Source organism: Xenopus tropicalis, chromosome 8, assembly GCF_000004195.4.
Source record: "Xenopus tropicalis strain Nigerian chromosome 8, UCB_Xtro_10.0, whole genome shotgun sequence".
Taxonomy (NCBI): domain Eukaryota; kingdom Metazoa; phylum Chordata; class Amphibia; order Anura; family Pipidae; genus Xenopus; species Xenopus tropicalis.
The window spans coordinates 102,265,662-102,285,200 of NC_030684.2; the positions used below are offsets into that span (position 1 = coordinate 102,265,662).

At 38.9% G+C, this 19,539-nt stretch overlaps 1 protein-coding gene across 1 annotated transcript in view; it reads right to left on the reverse strand.

Moving 5' to 3' along the window:
- mnat1 (MNAT1, CDK activating kinase assembly factor) overlaps positions 1-19,539 on the reverse strand; it is a 74,495-nt gene that overhangs the window by 771 nt on the left and 54,185 nt on the right.

Sequence of the window (19,539 nt, forward strand, 5' to 3'; positions counted from 1 at the left end):
CCTGTGTGTATCTGGAGTGTGGGGTACCCAGAGGAACCCATGCAGACATGGGAAGAACATACAAACTTCCTTGCAGATAGTTTCCAGGTTAGAATCTAACATTAGGACTGATTTCATGGCTGCAAGCAGCCCTCTTTTATTATGAACTGATATGTTCTCTACTCATATGGTACAAATATGATATATTTGGATGCTTTATAAATACATGATGGCACAAATGGCTGCAGAATTTTGCTATTCTCAGTAAGTTGGACTCCAGTTAAGCTTTGATTCCTTGCACCGTGGTTTAGGAAATCTAAAGGAAACCTGAACCAATAAAAACATTTCACAAAACCAAAAAGCTCTTTCTCTGTGTTAAAAAAAAAAAACAAAAACTGAAAACAGATGCATATCTGGCAGCAGGAGAAATGAAAGGCCTCCAATAAAACACCTTGAATGTTTCATTCACTGTTGATGCTGGAACACTTGAAAAGTTCCATCCAAACAAGGCACTGACATTATTAAGTGCTAACGCCCCGGCGCTTTAATTATTTCACGTGTGCTTCACGTTTTATTTTTCTGTTCCTCACAATCACACAGCTTGTTTCAGAAAAGTGGTATGGGGGAGCATTAAAGGGAAACTAATACTTGTAGTTTTTCTTTATAATATTTGGAAAGTTATCTATGTATATAAACCAACCCATTACAGGTGTGCCATAATAAAACTTGCTAATTCCCTTCAAAAGTCCTTGGAAAATGGCAGCAGAAAAACCAGCTCTTCACATTCCTGTTACTCCCTTCTTTTTAACATTTGAATCAGACCTGCAGGGGTCAATGGCAGCAGAATGCAGAGAGAACTAGCTGCTACAGGCATAAATACCTTTCCAACCAACAAGGTCAATAGATTTCTGCCCCAGTTCCTCAGACATACACATATAAAGTATATAATTTGTTGTTAAAGGAAATCTGGCTTGACCACTGTTGCTTTCTGCCTGATATTCTAAAGGTGGCCATTCACAGGCCGATTTTAGCTGCCAATTCGGGTCCTTCAGACCAATTTGGCAGCTTATCTGCCTGCGTATGGGCACCCCCAACAGGCCTACCTGACCGAAAATTTGATCTGTTTTTCCCATCAGATCGTGGACTGCATCAGCTCATTGATGTGTCCTTGGTCCGACCACCACTTTTTTATGGGACCTAGGGCCAAAAGATCGAATTAGCCTGATATCGCCTACCTTAGGTGGGTATATCAGGAGAAGATATGCTCATTTTGGCAAGGTTGCTGAACGAGCAGATCTTCTCCTGATTTATATAAAATTATTTATATAAACTATAGTAGCCTTTCTGAAGCAAATGCACTAATTTTACTGGTACAGGACAGCAGTGTATTATATTTTAACTACTTTAAAACACACATTTTTTGATGTTACTGTTCCTTTTATATTAGGGAAGACACAAGCAAGACTTCTCCCACAGTTGCATGTACAACCTAAAGCAATAGTTTATTATTATTATTATTATTATTATTATTATTATTATAAGGTATGTGCATGGCTGTATGAGGTGCAGACTAACTAGAATTGACGGTTATAGACAAAACCATGGCAAAGTATGCATCTGGTATTTTACCTCTCTTATTTTCACTAAAAATCAGTGTCCGCTGCAACACCGGGAAAAAGAACCTGGTTGGTCCCACCCCCTTGTGGACCCCACCAACCCAGCCCCACTCCCAGGACTGCCATACAAAATCAATAAAAACAAAGACCAATTGCAAACTGGCTCAGAATATCACTTTCTGCATTGTACTTTACCCCTTTAAGGCCTACTTAAGTGATCAATCTTTCAGACAGAAATGTGTGTTAAGTACAATAAAGAACAATAAGTGGCCTGTGTAGGCTAAAAACTTCCCTTTCCTAAGCATCTTTTAGAGAAACTGCAAATGCAGACCACATAAAAACTATCATTTTTATTGTCCTAAACCTCATCTCAGAAGCGCCTGTTTGTGTAAGTCCCAGCTAGAAATTGCCTGTGTCCTGAGCTGAACTTTCCCTTGTTAGCTATACATGGATCACTTGCGCTGTAATTATCACTGCAGCCTACTTATATGTAATATGAAAAAACACTTAGTAATAAAGGTTTAATTCAGTGCTTCCCAAACTGCGGGGCTCCCCCTCCCCCCAATGCAGTTCATGTGTGGGCCCGGCTTGAAGGCAATGAAAATAATAAATTAGGGTCAAATTAGAAGCTGAATGTTTATTTGCTGTCTTGGATATTTCCTTAATTATAGCTGTTTGAGTGTTGGGCCCATGTGCTCATGTATCTTTAACCTTCTTATAAACTATAGGAGGCTTGCTCAGATTTGAGATAAAACACAAGCCTGATATTAGAATTTTACAAAAAAAAAAAAGTGTGTGCTTCCTTGTGCAGAAAAAAATATTCATTACATTTCTTTACACAGATACAGTTGTGTGTGTATATTTTTTCAGAGTTTATTTTCCATTCTACAAAATAATTATTCCATACCTTCCAACATTCCCTACCCATGCCCAGTTATACCCTTGCCCTTTTCGAAGTACTTAAACTGTGATTTTAGAAATTCAGTGGAAAATAACGGTCTGCCTTGGGATACGAGAATCACAATTATCATTTATATAGGGCTACCAAATTACACAGTGCTTACATTCATTTATTCATTAGAGGGCCCTAATCCAAAGAGCTTACAATCTAAAGGAGCTCCTGATTCAACCCTTCATAAAAAAACACCATCACACTACACCAAACACTACACTACTACATCAAACCAAACTTTAATTTGCCATTCATATTGTATGGGTAAGTTGAACACACACCAAGGCATTGCCCCATAGTGAAAGAGCAGTCAGTGACAGGTTAAAGGGATCCCAGAATAAACAGGTAATATAAAAAAAATTCTTAATCTTAGATTAAATTATGTACATCAGGTCTGTCCAACTGGAGGCCCGCGGGCCAGATGCGGCTCTCCTAAGGATTTTATGGCTCCCCAGGTCTGCTCAAAGGCTCCATAGACTTCACTTTATGACATTATCTTTTTAATTTAATCAGCCCTAAAACAGCCCTAAAAGAGTAATAATCGTCCCACTACATGTAATAAGTCGGACAGCTCTGATGTACATGTTCAGGGTCGGGAAATCCTGTAATTCAAGCACTCTTACATTTCTAGCCTTACTATCGCAAACATTATACTGGGCGGCTATAGCGTGCGTCCATTTTCTGACAAAATTTCTACAAAAATGCCAAACCATCTACATTTTCAAAAAACACACACAAACTACTTCCCCTATAGGGGGGGGAAAGGACACATTAGGTGGTCAGAATCTGACTGAGCTAGGCCCAACAAGTCACACTGCAACTCGCCTACTTTTCAGCCAGTCTATTTCCCCGATGTACTGAGTTTGGTGTGTGATATAAAACAAAACTGACCAAGCATCTGGAAAGTGATGCAGTCTATCTACAGACATACAGGTTGCTGCCCTTTTCATGTTTATGTGTATCATTTTAATTGATGATGGAAAGCATGTGCTTCTTTAGCCGCTTCCTTCCTGGTTACCCCTGCAATCATGTAAGGATAAATTAGAATCAGATTAAGATCACACGCGCCATTAAGTAGTTTAAACAATGGCCCTGCTGCTGGTTTCAATCCACGAATGCATGGCTTTTAGCAAAAACTGGTTCCTGAAACTAAAGGAAGGTGGCTAATAAAATGTTATATATGTATAACCTTATTCATGAGCTACAGAAGGCCATCCTAAACTTTCCAGTTCAAAATAGAACTTAAGTTTGTGGATATATTCAACACCCAACAATTGGCTGGTGGGACAGACCACCATTAAAGGACAGTCTCTTTCCAACGTAAACTATAGAGACTATCAACGAGCTGCTCCTGCTTCTTCCCTGATCAGTCACAGGTATCATCATTAGCAAGTTATCAAAAACATTCACTGCAGTGGCGGTGGCCTTTCCGCTTACTTATTGCTGAACCTTGAATACATTGTGTTTTACTACAGTGAGTATACTGGGTGCCAGATCCATTAAATCACAGGTATCCATGACTTAGCAGGGCAGGTGACTCACCTATTGCTTCTCTGTGCTGGAGCCAAGTTGAGCATGCAGATCTCCTATAACCACAACACAAAAAACAAACTGTCCCTATTGCCACGGCAGTGTCAGACTGGGAAGCCAGGGGCCACCAGAAAACCTTGGACCATAAGACCACTCTCCAAAATATTTTCCTTTTCTCTTCACTAACCCTACTAAACTTAAAATTATAATTAAAGGGAGTCCATTCTGCTCATTACCAACTGGACCACCACATATACACTGAACTCTGAAGTAAATTATGTAGCTTTTGATATATCTAAGATATACATCACAAAATTGGTTCCAGCTTATGAATCCAAAGCTGCAGACATTACCCGACTGCCATTGAAAGGACATTTTTAGTGATTTGCCGAGTTAAAGTTTAAAACAATCACCGCCCCGAGGGCCCCGAAGTCGGCCTTATTTGATTACAGTTCCACATTACAACTGCTTTAAATCAGTGCCTTTTAGAAAACATGTTTTTGCTGATTAGTATTGAGAGTGTGAAGTTCTGAATCATGCCTTTAATTCCGCTGCCTACACCAACAAGCTGAATTCATTACCTGACCAAAGGCCTCAGTTGCCTGGGGCAAGTGGTTAACCATGCTCTGTTATCTAACAAAATGTTCAAAGAAGTTCCTTTTACCAAAATGAAATTACAGAAAGCAAGTAATGGTTTATGTTTGCAGCAAATGCCAACTTTATGTAAACATCTTTCTTTTGTACCAAAACCACAATCTCTGACCACACCAATGTCTGGGTCTACAAACTATTTACATAGCATAAAAAATGTTAAACATGAATACAATAATTACTTAAAGCCTTGCAACAATCTTGACTATACAAATTAGGTTCTGGTCAAATATCCCCATTAAAACAGAAATAACAGTGGCCTGTCTTCTCTTAAAGTCGAAGTAGGACTTTAAAAACAGTAAAGCAAAACAATATGGCTAGTGCCTCACTCGGCCTGTGAAACAGTGCCTACACCCGCATCACATGAAAAGAAGCATGCAGAGATCTATCATGGGCAACTAACTTGCTCTGTGGGGCATCAGCCTTAAGTGGCTGGGCAGTGGGCCCTGGATAACCCTGTCTCACTCTGAATATAATATTCACGATACAAGGATGGTAACCTTGCTTTCTGCTAATGATTTGATGACAAACCCTAAGCTCAGCTTCTCAACAGCAGCCTAGAGCACACTGAGAATTTGCATTGTCATTGCCACTCAAAAGATGACTTAACAAGAACCAAAATGGCAAGTGACTACTTTGAAGGCCTGGATCATTACTGTAATAGGGCTGCTAAAGCTCAAAATAAGTTCAGTATATAAAATACAGCATTTATAGCTATATTTAGTTTTAGGGGTTTAGTTCCCCTATAAGAATTAAATGCCAGGGTTTGGGGGTCACCTTGTAGGGTCAAGTATTTCCTTTAAATAAAATCAGAACATATAACAGTTCTAATGGTATATATGTCTAATTACTCAGATGTGAAATTTTGCATATGGGTGCCAGTGTACACAAATGCAGGGCCTGAAATACGCTGCGTGACATACAAAAGTAGCACTACAGAAATAAAAATATAAATACGTATATACAAATAAGTGTCAGGGAAATGCAGGGGTGGAACATTAGTGGTGCAGGGATTCAAAAAACATCCCATGGAGCAGAATGATACAATTACAAATATTATGGTCACAAAGATGGATGACTTTCACGCAGTGGCACATTACAAGGGAGAGGAGTTGTTTTACTATCCCCGAGCAGCACCAATCTTTGCACAAACTTGTCATTTTGCCACTTTTGTTATACTCCCATATCAATGACACATTTTAAAATGATATGGCTGCGGCTATGGACACAGTTTTATTTTTTATCAGCATGCAGACTAATGAGACTAATGGGAGTATCTGCCGACACCAAGTTCCATAGCTTAAAAAAAAACAGCAAAATAAATCCTTCCTCTGGCTCTTTAACGCTGGTGCTGGTACAGGTAAGAGAAAAGAGGCAGCTGAGATAACTTAATAAATTGCATCTTCTAAGAGCTAGAGAGAAATGCACACTGTCTCACCAAGATTCATTTTTAAAGGACTTTCTCCTCTTCCCCAAATGATTCCGGAATTCATTAGCTTTCCATTTAAGTAATGAAAGGTTAATGATTATTTCTAGAAACGGTGATATCATTTGCAGGAAGCATTCCTTTAGCAGTGAAATCCTTCCGTTAGTAAGGCGTCGGGGCATGGAGTGTTTAAAGGCATTCCCTAACAATCAGGACACCTGGCCCCCAATTTGTCATTTCTCCCCCTTCTCTCCAACAGGCAGCTGTCACTGCTCTCAACACTCCAACTCACAGAACACTAAGCACATTCTGCAGGGCCATTCCATCTACCCCCCCATCTTACACCTCTAGATGCAATGAATCAATCATCTGGAGCCGAATCTTTTGGGGCAACTGCAAGTAAGCATTTTTCCATCCCTTGGGTGCTATGTGGCACCACAAGGACACTGCAGTCTCTGCTGCTTTCTGCTAAAGTGCTCGCTCTGCAGGACTAGTGTGGATTACACGGAGAGCACTGCAGAGCTGTATCTACATTTAGTTCATGACTAAATCAAGCGTCATGTGTACTTGACCCCAAGATAGATCACTCACTGGGGGCTGTTTTCGCTCAGTTTGGAAAAGGTCTTTCAGCAAGCTGCAAATTACTGTAGGGTCCGAATTACAGAGAATGTCAACAAGCCAGAGTGACGTAGGCAATAAAATAAAAACAAGTGATTACAACTGATACATTTGTATCACCCAAGTGTGTAGTCGGTCAAAGGAAAAAAATATTTTTAAAATAAAGAATTTTACAATTTTGGCTAAGTGCCTTTTGCTGCAATTAGACCAAATGTTGAACACTAACTAGCCAGCATAACAAGGATTAAATAGAGATAAGCTGCTCTTAGCATTAACAGTATATTATTATCCTCAGTGTTGCTAACATTGCTTTTTATATTTGCCGCTATGCAGGCTGTTGGATCAAGGGCCCATACATGAGCCGATATGCTGCCAACTCAGTCCTTCAGCAGCTTTTATCGCCATGTATATGGCCATCTTTAGGTTACCAATCACAGCCCTTGGGCAGGCCTGCACGAGAACATTCACAATATTATGTATACACACACACACACACTATGCATTCTCTGCTTATATAAATTCACAGGACAATGGCTTCACCAAAAAGTGAATTCTGTTTTCAGTTTTATTGTCACTTTTCCAACTCTTGCTTTGCATATTTTGTCAGCTTTTCACATCCAGCTGGCAAAAGGCACACGTAAGCAGCGGGCTATGAAAATAGATGTATGCAGGAATGCAGCTTTGAATAGTCCAATAAATCATTACTCTAAGCTCCTGAAGCAGCAAGACCAATGATGCAAAGGGTAAGAATGAGCTGACCAAGGACTGCGCTATTTAGGGACAGCTAATGAGACATATGGGACATTATATACATATATTAAAGATGAAGTAAATGTCTGGAAATTTTTTTTTTTTTTTTTTTTAAAGGAAAAGACATTTGTGTAGCTAGGTAGGTCTATTTTGCTGCAGCCTCCATCTAATCAGTGTGCAAAATGGTAGTTATGTTTGTTATTTAGAGATATTTGCAGGACATAAAAATAGACAAAGCCGAGTGCCAAGCCCAGTGGGGGTCTGACTGCTGCAACATTTTACAATATTGTCTAAAACCTAATCCTTCCCAAGCATGGAGGGCCACACAGAATGTAGAAGGGTCTATTATGAACAGCAGATAATGGGAATTCTGTTTAATATTATATATATATATATATATATATATATATATATATATATATATATATCTTGCATCCAATGCAGAACTCAACACAGACATGGGAAAAGCATTTTTCTGCTCCTCAGTCAGGGACAACATACAGTTGGCAAAAAAAATGTGATGGCCCCCAATCAAAATGTTACAAACAGTACATGAATTTTAAATGTTTTACGTTCTTTTTACTAAGCAGGAACATAGCCATAAGGAAAGGTGGGTTGAACTGGATAACCATGATTCTCATTAAGCCTAATGTCGACCCCCATTGATTCTCTATACAGATGACTGCTCAACAATTAAAAACTGAAATTCTGTAGACATGTATTAAAATTTAGCTGCATAGCTAGTGTTCTGGTTGTAATTGGCATAGTCTATACCAGCAGCTCACTGGGTTTTTTGAGCATTGGTTCTTGAAGCTGAGATCAAACAGCTGCTACTTAAGCAGGTTGCTTCTCTCTAGAATCAGTGGGACTTGTAGAACGTTTCCCTGTGATAGTGGCTCTCCTGAAACATAAACAATACTTCATGTTGATGACAATAGGAAGAACACTTTGACAAGTAGCAGATGTGTCAGTAGCCACTACTATGACCAATATGTAATTTGTGCTACTGCCTATAGTAGATGTCAAGTAAGTATGGTAGAGAAGATCACAGCAGGCAAAGAACTATATTTTGGCAAGAAATAAGGAGAATTATGAAGACCATATGTAGTAAACAATCAACCATATTTGTACTAGAATGTCTGGAATTTAGCTACATTCCTATGCCAAAGTAAAATTGCCTGGTGGCCCCTCTTAATTTGCTTTGCACATTCATCTTGCATGCCCGCATGGTAGAGCGTGGCAGAAAATAATAAACAGAACCAGAATAAATAAAAATCTTAGATCATATTAAAGGAGTAACATATGCAGCTAAACACTTAGATGCATTCCAGACCAACTCTTTTTCTCTGTTTGAATGCAGATCAGATGGTCTCAGTTTCTCATGGGGACAATGGGGAAAAAATAGCCATAAAGCGGCATGGATTTTGCTCTAAGTACGCCTAAACAGCTTTTTTATACCCAACAGCTCAATTTACTCCCTCTATAAAATGGGCTGTATACAAGCTGCTCATGGGCATCTACCTTCAAGCGCCTTATTTGTGCGTCATTACTTAGGCACAAGAATTATTGCCTGCGGTGAATGTGAGGATTCACTTCGTCCCATTTCTCCTTGATTTTCACAGTATTAGTATGTTATATATTCTATCTATAGATTAACTATGAGAACCTGTTATCTTCAAATCCTGAAGGGAGTGGAGGGTAAGGGGTGGAATGTGAAGGGTGCTGTCCATGACCGAGATTCTGGTTTGGATGATGATAATATAAAACTATAAATGAAAGGACAGAACAAATTAAAGGGACACTTTATAAATAACTTGTATTATAATATAGACAGTAGTATTTTGACACAATTAGTTTTCCTATTTACTAATTCTTCCATTTTATGGTGAGGACACGTGGAGTTACTATAGTTGCTGCTACTTGTCGTGGCTACGAAAATAGACAATGCTGATCATTTACTGATAATTGTCTCTACGTGTGTTTTAGCAGAGGCATTCTCAGTATTGTCTATGGCAGAGTATTTTCCTGTGTTTAGTAGCTGTGACAAGTAGCTGCTACTAAGTAGCTCTGTGTCTCTTCACCCTTAGACATACTGGTTAATGGATGCTGTGAACTATAACGCCAAAGAAAACACCACTAACAACCATAGGCCTAACAATCTGAATGCAGTCTGGATATGCCAGTACCTGAACAGGCATCTATTCCCTGTAATTTACATAACACAGACACCTTTCCACAGCACTTTTACAGAGATTAGCAATCATACACACCTGCCCCATAGAATCTTAAAATCTAAGGTCCCTATCACATTAACATATACCATGGTCAATTGAGTCAAAAGCCAATTAACCTGCCTGTATGTTTTTGGAGTGTAGGAGGAAACCAACGTACATGTTTCCCTTGGATTACATGGAATATGGCATTCTGATTCTATAACTCTGAATCTACCACATTGCCCCTCAGATACTTCTTTTAGCTAGCTAAGCACACCAGCCCTTGTCGTTCTGCTGTACAAGAAACTGCATCACCTTATAATCACAATAACAAAAGTTCTAATTAAAAAAGCACTACTCTAGATTATGGTTTGCTACGCTATCAAAAAAAGTGTTCACTACATCATAAATTTTCTACCAACAAAAAACAAAATTGATTCAGGGACTGGTCCAATTGCCCTCTTGGAGTCAAAAGGTTCTTTTTTTCTCCCTTAGAGGGAAACCAAAGGCTCAGAGGGTGTTTTTTTCTTCTTCCACTGCATCGGCTAGCAAGCAGATTTCAGGTAGATAAAAAGGATGAACTAGATGGTCGTGTATTTTTTCAACCTTGCATTCAATATTACTACGTATTCTGAAGAAGAACTAGTATGCAGTAACTTCCCAAAGCTTTGGCTATAATAGTCAAGGAAACTTTAAAAAGTTCCGATTAACATGATAGAGCACCTTCTTACACATCTCTTCTGGATACAGAAAGTCTAAGGGGTTGCTTTTTATGGTTTTAGTCAGGGTGGTATTGCTTTTTGTTATTGCTTTTTAGTAAAATGTCATTTGGCGATCATTAAAAGACCTGCAGGGGGTACCGTAGTTTACAAACCAGTCGCAGAGACTTGTCCAAAGACATTTCCCTTACTGGAGTTTAACTATGGATATATCATATAACAGCAACATGGCCCAGGTTTGTTAACTATTTGTTAATTAATTAATGCGCTCCCCACAGATAAATGTCCACCAGTCTGGCCTTTGTATATTAATCATTTCTCCAGTCTGTGCATTATTATATACAGGTTCAAGGCCACATTCCCTATTAGCCACAAAGATGTGTTGCTTATTTCATAATTCTGTAGGAAGCATACAACCCTTCTATCACTCAATGTAAAAAATACATTTTATTACAAAGGTTTTTCTCCCAGAAAAATTGCCAAGAAACTATACAAAGATGGCACACAGCCAAGGAGACTGCAGGAAAGCAAACAAATTCAATATTCTAAGTAGGCACATTATTTTTTTCAACCGGCATGAAGCACTAGAAAGTTTGATGGGCCAGGGATCAATAGACAGACGTGCACCTTTGAAATGAATATAGTGACAAGGGCAGCCAGAAATGCTGGTATTCTCTTGGGCTGCCACCACCTTGCCTTCTTCCTATGGATGATTGGTTTGCAACTACTGAACAATCTAAATGGACACGGTGTACAGCTGAAATGTAAATATAGTGGTTTAGAGATGAGCATTTTTCCTTGGGTGGATCTTTTATGCATTCCACCTCAGGGGACCACAGGGGTTAATGTAGCCTGTACTTTTTGCTGAGTTTGTACTAAAGGTGTTCTACTTTTCTCATTCAAATTTGAATTTGCATACTACAAACTGTTATACTGAGCTTAAAACTGGCCACATAAAAGCTGGCTGTTGCACGCAATTTGGTAATTTACAATAAAACGACCCTCCAGCACTTGCTGGTTCAAAAACTGATCACTGCAATCCATCTATCCATGTGTGGCCAGACTGTACAACATCACAATATCGCAATATGCCACAATGTGTATTCTTAAAAAAATTAATTATTCAATTTCCCTTATCACAAAATGTGCATTTTTTTCTTGCCCTTAGATCAGCTTATGTAAATATGGAGCTTGCTTAGAAACATACACTGCAGGAAAGCTGCAGTAAATGAAAACCATGCAAGTTTTTATTAGCTTTTGCAATACATGTATAAATAATACACATATAAATCTATTTATGCCCAGTAAAAAAATGAATGTTTGAATTCTATTTTGATCCCATTTTATGGTAAGACTAAATTAAAGAATTCTTTCACATCTTACTTTTTTGTATGTAATAATTCATGGGCATTAATTTATATGCCATAAATACATAAGATGAAAAATGTACAATGGTATTTATGAGGTGAACAAAAAAAGTCCATAGTTGTAGTTTTTGTAACGCAGACATATGGGAGTAGTCTTTTGGTTACAGCTAACTATATTTAATTGTAATATTTGCATTTGTTGCTAGACTGCTTGGAAAGTCTTTCAGGGAGAATAGGGTTGCCACCTGGCATTTTACAGGCCCAAGCAAGTACCAGCCAAAACCAGGACCAGTATTATCTACTGGCAATATAGTGGCTATAAGCACCCTCTTCTTCCTCCACTAGCCCACCATAATTTAGGTTTCAGCCCTATAGAGGACAATCTAGAGCAAGGATCCCCAACCTTTTTTACTCGTTAGCCACAGTCAAATGTAAAAAGACTTGGGGAGCAACACAAGCATCATAAAAGTTCATGGTGGTGCCAAATAAGGGCTAAGATTGGCTATTAGGCAGCCTCTATGCTCACTATCAGCTTACAGGGACTTTAATTGGTAGTAAATCTTGTTTTTATTCCACCAAAACTTCAATTCAGGAACCCCAAGTCAGGAATTCAAAAATAACTACCAGGTTTGGGGGCACTGAGAGCAACATCCAAGGGGTTGGTGAGCAACATGGTGCCCCCGAGCCACTGGTTGGGGATCACTGGTCTAGAGAAAGGCTGCACAATTCTATAAGGAGGTATTAAAGGTTCTTTTGTATAAATGCTATAGTTTTTCCAAATTGTATCCACTTTATCAAGTCACTTCAAGGCAAGGCCCATAGTTATAAAATGTTTTTTCCTCTATAAATATTTGGTCATTTTGTTCTAATATATATCTATATATTTATAATAGAAAATGTACTTGAGTCAGTTTCCAAATCATTGGGCAGTAACTCATAGCAACCAATTATTCTTTTTCAGCCAGCTGCAAGAATAACAATGGAAGCAAACATGATTGGTTGCCATGAGTTACTGCCCAGCTGAAAATTTGCCCAGTGTTGAGTCCCACTGTAATTCACCTTTCAAATAGAATTTGGTCACAAAGGCTTTTAATGTGGTCTGTATCTGAAAGACAGACGTTTGCTGTGATTCAGGTTTATATCACAATACTACGAATGAATTTAGAATTTAAAAAAAAAACAAAAAACCCTTAAAGGGGAACTGCAGTGCTCAACCAAACTTTATTCAGCTGTTGCTGGACTACAAATCCCAGAATAATGTAACATATTATGGAGGTTAAGCCATGCTGGGAGCTGTAGTCCTGCAACATCCAAGATGTATTCTTAAATTAAAAAAGAACTTTTTAACAATGTTTCCCTAATTCTCCACAGCCAGCGGCTGAATTAAAATGCAAAACAATCCTCCAATAAGAATCCCAGATGATCTATGTATATCTGGCTCCACTTCTTAGTTCCTGCTATTGGAGTTGGAAGCAAAAAACACGTATTGCCCAGCACTGAACAAGTTTGTCCTTTATCACCATGTCTGATTCCAGTGTGATATAATGGAGAAAAAAAAATGACAATCTCTGTATGTAAGATAACAGCAAGATGTCTGACAAAGTACTGGGAATCTGCATTCTCATTGGTGAATTATTTTGCATTTATAACAATATTTCTGGTCAGTAGAATTCTCACTGGTGAATTATCTTGCATCTGTGATGAGTTTTTGGCAACGTCTGTAGAAAACTAGGGGACAGTGGGAACAGAGTTATGATTGGGTTTAAAACCCCTTTAATACGGACTACACATTGTAGAGCGAAAAGGAGTGAAGCCTTGAGAATGTATTATGTGACATCACCGAGCCTTTATGGGAAAACTGTAGAATGCACAGTATACTGAATGCATCTATTCCCCCCCCCCCCCCCAGCTCAGTTTTGGCAGCACCTTTTCTCAGCCCTGACTACCTTAATGAAATCCATGCCTAAGCTAGAATTTAAGTAATCGACAATACAGGTACATGAAATCACTCTGCTGATTAAATGTAGTTTTGCTGCAGCTCTTTTGTTTTTTCACTTAAGCCTGTGTGCAATATTATTCATTTTCATAAGGATAAACATTGGGATTTACAATTTTAAAGCCCACCCTACAAAAAGACTATTCTGTATAATTACATTTCCTACAGTGACTCTAATCTCCTGGGTATTCCTTCCAGACTAAACAGCTCCATTCAGCTGCCTTGCGTCTGATTGTCGATGAAAGAAACTTGTTTGACAACTGCTCCGAGCAGAAACATATTTTTCCATGATTGCATACAAAAAGTAAAAAAACACTGCCAGACCAGCATTCCAAGCACAGAGGCTCATGTTAGATCGATGAGTTAATATTGAAGTAAAATGCCAACAAAAACAATTACTATGGACATTTTGCCGTCATGGCCAGCTTTTGAGGTTAATTTAGTGGTGTGCTATAACAGCCGCCAAGTTTTAATATAAGTAACTACACCATGCAAGCAGACTTCCTCTTGGTTGCTTTCAACATTTTCCATATTCTCTGCATTTATGGGGCTCTTGGGACTCCTTGCTGTTACAGAGCCCACGCTATGCCCCCAGGTGGGTGGAGAGGAAGCTGGCTCTTCGCTTCTTAAGCAATCTACCTTTAACTTGCATGCTGTCTAATGAAAGTGATAGAGGTGTTCAACTTCAACTTGTCATAAAGCAGCAGTTTTAAACTCTGCAATAATTCATACATGGTTAATGATTAAAGTGTTTGCTTTAATTTTTTTTAGTTTTTTCATTTTGAGTAGCTGTGAGGATTTGGTGCAGGCTGTTCTTCATCACTTTTTTTTTCTGGTCGTTGGAAACAAAACAGTTGTAATTGAGTTTTACAGTGCATCTGCAAAATTTAAAATAAGAAGGGAAAATATGCAGCAGAGTTTTATAATCAACATTAAAAAGGCATTTGATCTTATAAGGGGTTTGGACGGAAACAGTGTTATTTTAATAAATGGGCAAAAGGGGCATTTGCCCAGGGCCCACCAATAAGCATTGCACATTTTCCAGTTCACCCCCTTATTTTAATCAGCTGCTTGTTTGCTTTCCAGCTATCAGCACATAATGAAGAGAGCTCTGTGTCACTTTTGTATAGACTGCCTTATTGTCTGCTTCAGAATTGCCCCAAATTTCCTAAAGAAACTGTGGGGGCCCAACAATAAGATCTTGTCTTGATCCCACCAATAAGACCATGCCGGGGGTACCAAGCACTTTCTTTTAATAAGAAAAGCAAAATTTATTTTCACCTGACTTTAAAATGAATTGATACTAATGGCATTAATTGGTAAAGTAATACCAATCTCAAGAATAAGACAGGAGGCAAGAAGGTCTTGCTTAAATTTAACAGATGAATACATTTTGATCCAATGTAGAGGGAACTGGAAATATTGCAAAGACAAAGCAATGGATTGATTGCATAGACTGGTACAGAACTAAGAATAAAGGGCTTATTTATCAGGTAGTAAAACAATTTACCAGCTACAATTCAGCACGTTTGTAGAATACACTTTACAACATAATTGAACCATAGTTAAAATCAAAAAGTGGGCATGAAATAACAAAGAGCCCTAATCCTGGATGAAACGTACTGAAAATTAAGGGCAGAATCTATCTGCCAGTGCAACCTGCCTGCAAAAGTACTGCTTGGAAGAATTAGGATGATCATGGCTACCACACTGTACGGATCTATGAGTAATGATTCACTGTGTGGATGTAATGTGTCCATTGACAAAACTTCATCATACTTTTGTCACATGGGTGCAAAAGGTGGGTGTGCTAGTTCTCCAACCAGGCCAGATACGTTTCATTTATTACAAGTACATGAATGCATGTTGGAATTTTTGGACTGCCATAATCCTTCATTTAGCATCCATGGAGCAGCTACTTGAGTTTAACTCGAATGTAAGCATATTCATTTTGATGTGGGACAATAATACTGAGATGTATAACTTTGTGTAGTTTGAGAAAGAAAGGCATTTTGGCATTTTACTGCCAATAGATTAGTCACAATAGTGCAAGCTAGAATGCTATATTTATTCTGCAGAAAGCTTTACCAGTTAACAGTCCTAGAAGCTCCCTCTGTTTGATTAAGACTGCAGCTGCCATTTTAGCTTGGTCCCAGTAGCTTCTGTGCTGCAGCTCTAGCTGCTGGTAGCTCAGATCCTAAATACTGATGGGAGGGAGAGTACATTCTTTTGGGAGGAGCAGTAGGAGAAGGCCCATGAATGAAGGATTTTTCGGAGAGAGGAAGTCTAATACCGAAGAACAGGTTTACAAAAAAAGAAAACAAGTAATCCTGTGTTTCTTGATAGAGGACTCTGTGAGTCTTATGGCTGTATTTACATAGACCTTTCTGATAAAGCTTACTTCGTTTTTTAACTTTACTTCTCCTTTAAAGACTTTGGGAATATCCCCAACCGAGTTGATATGAAGGAAGAGCTACACTAGGGGGTATATTTATCATGCTGTATAAAAAGTAGAGTGAAGCATTACTGGTGATACTGCCCAGAGCAACCAATCAGCAATTAGATTTCAGTAGTTAGAAACCCAAAGCAAAGCTCTGATTGGCTGCTATGAGCAACATCACCATTAATGTTTCATAACTGTTGGTCTCTAAATATTTTTTTATAATAATATATTTTTGTTAAGAACAATTTTTAGCAATCACAAGCACTTTATAAGAACAAGAGCACCTTACAAATAAAATATTTATTGGGTTTAAATTTAGAGTGTGCCATTTTACAGACACTTTTTTTTTATGTTTTCCAGTGACCCGTGTTTGTATTTTTGAGCCCTAAGCCTTTTAAAACCTTAAATATTAGTTTCCAACCTGTCTATTAACCAAGTTGCAAAAAAGTTCTGTGTGACCGCCATTAGTTCTTTCTGAAATATTTTTACGTAGTTGACCCTTACTGTAAACATTGTCCTTTTTGCAATCAATTACATTTAAGAGTTAACAGCATTTTACAGAGAACATACATAATTCACATGAGCCCCTGCTCCAGTGGACAATATGACTGGACTGTATGACCCTAAGAACTTAGGTACAAACCCACGGTCAAAATCTGACAGGCTCTACAAATATAATTAGTATCCTCAGGCAGTCAGAGGAAGATGTTTTGCATGCTTTGTCTTTGCCTTAAGAAGACATATGAGAACACTGGGGATGGTAAATTAGCTGTGCAGTGTGTCATTACCACTTGTGCATTCTGCTGCTCCAAATAATTTGCATATGCCTGAATGACATGAGGGGGCTGCATACGTGCCTTCTTCCACCTAACCCTCATGAATACAATACTGCCAAACACAGGCAGTACTGTATTATTGGGGCAGCTGTCCTATGAAATGGAGAGTGGAAACCAAAAGCAAAGTGAAAAGTAGTGGGCAAAGTACAAAAATGTCTTCCCAGTCTATATAGGACAGTGACCCCCTAAGCAACCCAACCCAGCAGTTACACTTCCAGGTAGCGTTCCCTGTGCTTGCTCTCTTAGGGGCACATTCATGAAAACAAGAGTTCGAATCCCGAATGGGATAAATTCGGATTGGATACGATAATTTCTTAAGATCGCAAATATCACGAATATGCTTACAAAAAAAATTGTGTTAGTCACAATAATATAGTATTGGCGATCCGAAAGTCACAAAATTTTCGTACCAAACGATCATAAAATGCAGGAAAACCTTTCAGACTTTGATCCTTCTGTGCATGATTTTAGAAGCCTCCCATAGGAATCAATGGCACTCTGCAGCTCCATCCTGGCCCAAGGAAAGTCTCCCATAGGAATCAATGGCACTCTGCAGCTCCAGCCTGGCCCAAGGAAAGTCACGATACCGAAGCTTGAATGAATCCGAAACTTTCGTACTCGGCGCGACAATATGATTTTGTCGCACAAATTTTGTCGCAAAGTACGAAAAAGTCTCATAAAATACGAAAAAGTTGTGCAAGGTACGAAAAAGTCGCAAAAAATACGCTCGGAGCGTTCGTGGATTAGTAAATCTCCCCCTTAGTGTGCATTGTAGGCATAGGCGGAGGGTGACTTTTTTGTTTGGGGAGGCTAAAGATGGCCCATACACAGACTGACCTACAGCTAATGTGACACTTAGTGGATTCGCTGCTGGTGTAAAAAATTAACCTCCCAACTACCTCTTGCCGTTCCCACTGACTCCCAGGGATACTGTACAAAAGTGCGGGTGGGGGGGATTTTTTTTTTTTTTACCCTAAAATGCTTAGGATGTAAAAGTATTCATACGCGCACTTCTGTTAGGGGATCTGCAAACATTTGTGTTTGGGATCAGTTAGCTTAAAGGGGTAGTTCGCATTCGAATTCACTTTTATTTTTAATGGTTTTTCAGTTATTTAGCTTTTTGTTCAGCAGCTCTCCATTTGGTATTTCAGCAGCTATCTGGTTGCTAGGGTCTTATTTACCCTAGCAACCAGGTAGTGGTTTAAACAAGAGATGGGAATATGAATAGTTAAGGGGCCTACTTGGAAAAATAAGTAATACAAAATTATAATAATAATAAAATTGTAGCCTCACAGAGCAATATTTTTGGCCCCCATTTGAAATCTGGAAAGAGGCAGAACAGAGGCAAATTATTCAAAAAAATTAATTAGGAAGACCAATTGCAAAGTTGCTAGGAATAGGCCATTTTATAACATACTAAAGGTTAACTTAAAAGTGAACCACCCCTTTAGATGTGTTTATGTTAGTTTTATAGCAAGAAAGGCAGTGGGTACTGACTCCCCATTATATACAGTGAGACGCAGTCCGTATTTACAAAACCAGCACATTATATACAGTGAGAAGCAGTGGGTACTGATGGCAGATATTCAGGCCCTGGCACTATAACACTGGCACTGATACACAGCATTGGCCCCACTGTAACTTACTATAAATGAACAAAACAATGACAAAAATAAAAAATAGTAAGTGCAAAAAACAACAACAAATATATAAACACACAATGAGCTTTTTCAGAGGGAAAGAGTTAACTTACCCTCCATGTGTTAGGGTAGGGGATAGATTATAAATTATTATAGATGTCAGGTCAGGCAAAAAACAATTTAATGTCAGCTAGTGATTCTTTAGAACTGTATAGTGCCTGTGTATAGTGCCTGGGTATAGTGCCTGGGTATAGTGCCTGGGTATAGTGCCTGGGTATAGTGCCTGGGTATAGTGCCTGGGTATAGTGCCTGGGTATAGTGCCTGGGTATAGTGCCTGGGTATAGTACCTGTGTATAGTGCCTGGGTATAGTGCCTGTGTATAGTGCCTGTGTATAGTACCTGTGTATAGTACCTGGGTAGAGTACCTGTGGGATGAAATCTGCAGCAAAAGCTGAGAGTTGGTTCTTAGGTAAAGTTACAGCTGCAGATTCTTCTTTTCAGTCTTCATTTCTGCACCCCCCCCCCCCCATCCCTGTGTGCATCTGTGCTCTGATTGGTCAATTTTACTGTCTGTCAAGGAAGCTGTGCTCTGATTGGAGAATCCAGAAAAAGAAAGATCCAATCGGAGCACAGCAAAACGGGCTTGAGGAACTCATTTCCAGGACAGTGCAGAAACGGAGTAAGGTGGGTTTTTTTTGTTTTTTTAATGTGCCAAGCAGGTTTGGGGAGGCTTAGCCTACCCTAGCCTTATGGAAAATCCGCCTATGATTGTAGGTCACTGAACAAGGCACAGTATCTGTTT